Source organism: Bufo gargarizans, chromosome 2 (genome assembly GCF_014858855.1).
Source record: "Bufo gargarizans isolate SCDJY-AF-19 chromosome 2, ASM1485885v1, whole genome shotgun sequence".
Taxonomy (NCBI): domain Eukaryota; kingdom Metazoa; phylum Chordata; class Amphibia; order Anura; family Bufonidae; genus Bufo; species Bufo gargarizans.
Window position 1 is genome coordinate 645,592,430 of NC_058081.1, and position 6,000 is coordinate 645,598,429.

Below are 6,000 nucleotides of genomic sequence, written 5' to 3' on the forward strand. Positions count from 1 at the left end.
TTCCTATTCCCATACATCACTTTTTCATAGGGCAAAACTTGGTTCACCAGGGCCTTCCATTGGCCTATTGTCGGCGGTCTGTCCGCCATCCAACGCAAAGCTATAGCTTTCCGTGCCAAGAATAGAGACTCTTTTAAGAAAGTGCAAACATACAGGGAGCGGGCATCATTATCCACTATCCCTAGGAGGCAAATTTTAGGACAACAGGGAATCACCTCTGTGATCAAAGTGGACAAAGTATCCACTACTTTCTTCCAGAAGGGTTTCACATACCGGCAGTCCCAGATAAGATGCCAGAAATCCGCATTATCTTGGGCGCACCTGTGGCATCTCGTGTGGTCAAGCCTACCCATTTTGTACAATCTGGTGGGTGTTAAATAACTCCTGTGGAGAATGAATAGCTGAGTGAGCCTGTTGTTAAGAGAGGGTGACACAGTCGATGGCGCACACAAAGCCTCAGCCCATTCCTCATCACTAAGCTGTGGCACCCTCTCCTTCCACCTAGTCTCCACCAACAGGGGTTTGGAGCGAATTTTCAAATCTAAAAGATGTGTGTACAAGGTCGAAATCATCCCCTTAGGCCCCTGTGTTCTAAGTATGCCTATCAATGGATATTTAGAAATGGTTTTCGCGCCTCCCTGAAATTGAGCTTGGAGAGCATGTCTGAGCTGTAAGTATCTAAAAAAATGAGACTGGATCACCCCAAATTTCTCCTGAAGCTGAGAGAATGAGAAGAGGATACCTTTCTCATATAGGTCCCTTAAAGTAAAAATGCCGTAATTTTCCCAAACAGCCCTGCCTTCACAGTGCCGCAGATGAGGAAACATCGGATTGTTCCACAGCACAGTGTCATCAGCAATATCCTGGTATTGTTGGAGCTTGGCAGCTCTCCAGACCTGATGAGCTAACCTATGAATGGGTAACAAGCGGCCCCTTATGGACTGTAAATTCTCTAGAACTGGCCAAAAAGTTGAAAGATCCAGGTGACACCTCAAATAAAACTCAGAGTTAGGTATATGGGACTGCGCAACCCAGGCAATTAAGAATCTCAGCTGTCCCGCTAAGAAGTACAAAAATAAATCCGGCATAGCCGCTCCTCCCTGCTGCCAACCCCTCTGCAGAACATCAAGAGCCAGCTTCCTCCTGTCCCTCCCCCAGACGAATCTCGCTATAGCTGAATGCAGGCGCGCGAAGAAGCACCTCGGAACTGGGGCGCATGCGTGTCCTAGTAAATATAATGCCTTTGGTAATAGAACCATCTTGACAAGATTCAGTCTGCCCATAACCGATAGAGGTAGTGTAGTCCATGATCTGAATTTATCCAAAGCATATGTCTCAATAGGGGCAATATTAAGCAAATGTGATCTCGTTGGGTCCTTAGTGATATTAATACCCAAATATTTGAAATGTTCCACAACTATAAGATTGTGATACACTTGGGGCCAGTCCGGGGACCATAAGGGCATAAGGGCAGACTTGGACCAGTTAATGCGTAGGCCAGAGAAATCCCCAAATTGATCGATCAACTCAATCGCCCGTGGTAGGGATGAATCCACATCGTCCATAAACAAAATGAGATCGTCGGCATACAACCCTAGTCTGTCTTCCCTACCTCCCAAAGACACCCCCTTGAAGATAGCATCTTGACGTATCCTAATGGCTAGGTGTTCAATCGCCACTGCAAATAGCAATGGGGATAGGGGACATCCCTGCCGGGTACCCCGATGTAAAGGAAATGTGGGAGACAAGGACCCATTAATCATAATATTAGCAGTCGGGCGGTGATAGAGCACTTTAATCCACCTGATAAAAATGGGGCCAAAACCAAAACTCTCTAGGGTATATAACAGAAATTCCCATTCAATGGAATCGAATGCCTTGGCCGTGTCTAGGGATGCCAATGCCCACTGTTTGTCATCCGTATAACCCACTTGCGCTACCACCTGGGCCCTCCTAATATTGCTAGAGGTAGAACGGCCAGGTATGAAGCCGGACTGGTCCTCGTGTATTATTGAGGCTATCACCCTATTTAACCTATTCGCAAGGATTTTAGTCAATATTTTGTAATCTAGGTTTAGTAGTGAAATTGGACGATAGGAACCACACTCTAAGGGGTTTTTATCCGGTTTTAGGAGGATTACGATAGATGCGTCATATAGAGAATCCGGCAAAGAGCCCTTCTCCAGGGAGGCAGCATACATCTTGCGCAGTTGAGGCCCTAGTATATCCACATATTTTGAGTATATTTCCAGAGGGATGCCGTCAGGCCCCGGGGACTTTCCCAGATTTAAACCCTTAATCGCAGCTACCACCTCTTCCAGCATGATCTCCTCATCAAGAATTCCCCTGTCCAAGGGGGATAACTGAGGATGAGACACCTCACCTAGATACTCATTAAGCGCAGACAGGGTATACTGGGTTCTCGAGGAATATAATTCACTATAGAATTCTCTGAATCTGCTCAATATCCCGCCTGGATCCTCCACTATGGATCCATCCACATTCTGTATGCGAATGATTGGGGGAGCCATAGTATTGCTTCTAATAACCTGTGCTAGTACCTTCCCCGTTTTACCACCCTGCTTAAAAGCCTGCTGTTTAAGGAAGAAGAGCCTACGATCACTTTTTTCTTGTAAGCATAACATATACTGCCTTCCCTTCTGCATCCAATCTAATCTATTCTCCTCTGAAGGATCGGATACATACGAATTCTCAGCCGCCTTGCATAGTGCACACAGCTCCTCCTCCCTAAGCCTCGCAGCCTTCTTAAGATAAGATATAGATGATTTAGCGCACCCCCTCACAAAGGCCTTCAGGGTATCCCACAATATAAGAGCATCACCTTCCCCTTCCACATTCAGGTCCAGAAACACTTTCAGTTGGTCAGGAATACGGTCATTTATATTCATCAGGGACAGCCAGAATGGATGTATGCGTAGGCTATGAACTCGTGACTCCCCCTCAGACGAAAGCAGGGTCCCCACGATAGGAGCATGATCAGACGGTCCCTGAGGCATATACTTCACGTCAGAGATGGACAGGTAGGCCTGCGCATCACATAGTAGGTAATCAATGCGAGAAAGCGCCCCTCTGGAAGGTGTAAAGCAGGAGAACTCCCTGTTAGAAGGATTCCTTTCCCTCCACACATCCAGCCACCCCAGCTCCGAGATGAACCGTCCAAGCCGCGTGTCACCCGCCCGTGTGCCGTCTGGGCGAGGATTGGCCTGGAATCTATCCAGTGTCTCATTCCCCACCATGTTGAGGTCTCCCAAGCACAATATCTTAGAAAATGGGAACTGGGCTGCAAAACTCGCTGCGGCCTGCAAAACAGAGAGGTTGGCAGGAGGAGGAATATACACATTAAGTATAACATAAGGAGCGCCATTTAAATGTGCGTATACAAAAATATATTGGCCCTCAGAATCCACCACCTCCTGATGCACCTCCCACCTTACTGAGCGGTGAACTAGCAGGGACACACCCCTAGAGTATGTCGTACCGTAAGCATTTTTAACCCATTGCACCCAAGGTTTTCTTAGTCTACCTTCTGTATCGGCAGTGACATGGGTCTCCTGGAGGCATATAATTTGAGGGTTATAAGACCGGATATGCGCGAATACCGCCATGCGCTTCCTGGGACCCCCAAGACCACGCACATTCCAGGACATATATGTTATAGATGCCATATTCGCTGCATGATCATTAATGAGTAGGATGGTCCAGGAAGCACACGAACATCCGCCGCAATACTGCCGCGGCAATGCATGATATAGTAATAGATGATGTACCAGTTAACATACATACATTGAAACAAATAACCTAACAATAAATCCCGGCGTACCGGGCAATAAACATAGATGAAGCACATTACATTAGTGACCATGTTAATGGGGGACCTGCACAGTGCAGAGGTCTTGCAAACAAGTGCAGGTGAGAGCATTGGCTCCCAATATCAATTATAAGCATGGCTAAGTAACCGTAAACATAACCTGAGGCAAATTACTGACATACTCACGGGCCCCTCACACCCATGAGCCATCAGATGAAAGGTTCACGTGTGAGTCCAGTAGTCCTTTAAATGCTCATAATGAAAAGAACCATAGGATGAACAAGTTCCGTCCCGAAACCAAAACTAGAGTGACTGTTGTCATAGGATTGTCCCCTCATCTCTGCGGTGAATTCCTAGGTCTCACTAGTAGCCAGTCCTCAGCCTCCCTGGGATTATTGAAGAAGTGCGATTTCCCGCCATCCAAGACTCTCAAGCGGGCCGGGTAGGCCATAGAATATTGTAAATCCATATCTCTCAAGCGTTTCTTTATAGATGTAAACGTGGCCCTCTTCTTCTGTAGTTCTGCCGAGAAATCCGGATACAAGGAAATATTAGCAGAACCGAGGGTAATGGTTTGCTTGATTCTGGCTTTGGATAGAATGAGATCACGGTCCCGCCAGTTAAGCATGCGAGCAAGGAGTGGTCTTGACGGGGCCCCAGGTGGGGGCATTCGGGCCGGGACTCGGTGGGCTCTCTCCACCGCAAAAGCCGCTGAGAAGGACGCATCTGGGAACGTTGACTTGAACCATCCCTCTAGGAATGTAGCAGGATCAGATCCCTCGGTCCTCTCAGGCATACCCAGTATGCGGATGTTATTCCTCCTCGAGCGGTTTTCTAGGTCGTCACACTTCTGACGCCACATTTCAACCGCTCCCTCCACAGCAGTCACCCTAGCAGCCAGGGGCCTTGTCGAGTCCTCCAGCTCAGACACCCTTTCCTCCGTAAGCCGAACCCTCTCCCTTAGCTGCTGGACGTCATGACGCAAGAGGCCTAGGTCCACTCTGACCTCCTCTATCTTGCCTGTGAGTGACGACTGGCAACCCATGATGGCAGCCATTAGCTGACCGTGGGATACCTGCAAGGTGAGTTCAGGCTCCCCATCAGTCTCCGTCGCTGAGGCCTGTCCAGCTTGTCCCCTGGTAAGCGGTGCACGAGGAGAGGAGGTGGCCGCGGCGCCATGCTGTGGGTCCTGACGAGCGAACTCCTTCAGGCGATCCGCCGCTTGCTGCGCTTTGCTAGGGCCCATGATCGGGACGTACAAGTGCCGCTGCTGCTGTAGCTCAGGTATGAGGCAAAAATCTGCGATGCCAGCTCAGGATGATGCAGGATTAAAGTTATGGAGCCGGAGCTGCTCTCAAACACGTCCGGCCATGTCGGCAGTTGGCCACGCCCCCCCGTCACTATATTTTTCATTATATTATTGCCACAATTTGTAACACACCCATTGGGTGGAGTGTGATCACATGATTGGTATGCAGATTGATTCACCTATATAATGCTGTTGTATCTTTGCTTGAAGAAGGCTCATGTTTAGAGCCGAAACATTGCACCACCTGGGTGAATAAAGGGTTCACTTGCTTTTACTCACTGGAGTGCCGCTCTTTTTTCTGGATCTATATATATATATATATATATATATATATAATATTTTGCTTGAGAAAGGCTCAGTTGTGAGCTAAAACGTTGCTACTGCTTCACATGGGTGAATGAAGACTCAGTTTTTTCAAGTCTTGGAGTGCTGTCCTATTTCTGGTGTATATATGTGTGAATATATATATACAGGATCCTGTAAAAAAAACAAAAACATCCTGCTGCACATTTGGCATCTGAGTCATTTCTATCAGAGATACATTTTTAGGCAGAAAAAAAAACTCCTTTCCGATAAAAACAAAAACTGATCTCAAATTAGAATGTCTCAAACGGATGCCAAATGTGCAACAGGGTTTTTTTGTTTTTTTTTATATACCCTTTAAGGTGCCTTTCACCATATGGTGCCATGTATTAATAGCCAAGGTTTTTGGCATGCTCAACCTGCGGCCCTCCAGCTGTAAAACCAACTCCCACCATGCCCTGCTGTAGGCTGATAGATGTAGGCAGTCTGGGCATGCTGGGAATTGTAGTTTTGCAACAGCTGGAGGGCCGCAGGTTGGGTATCCCTGGTTAAGAGCATT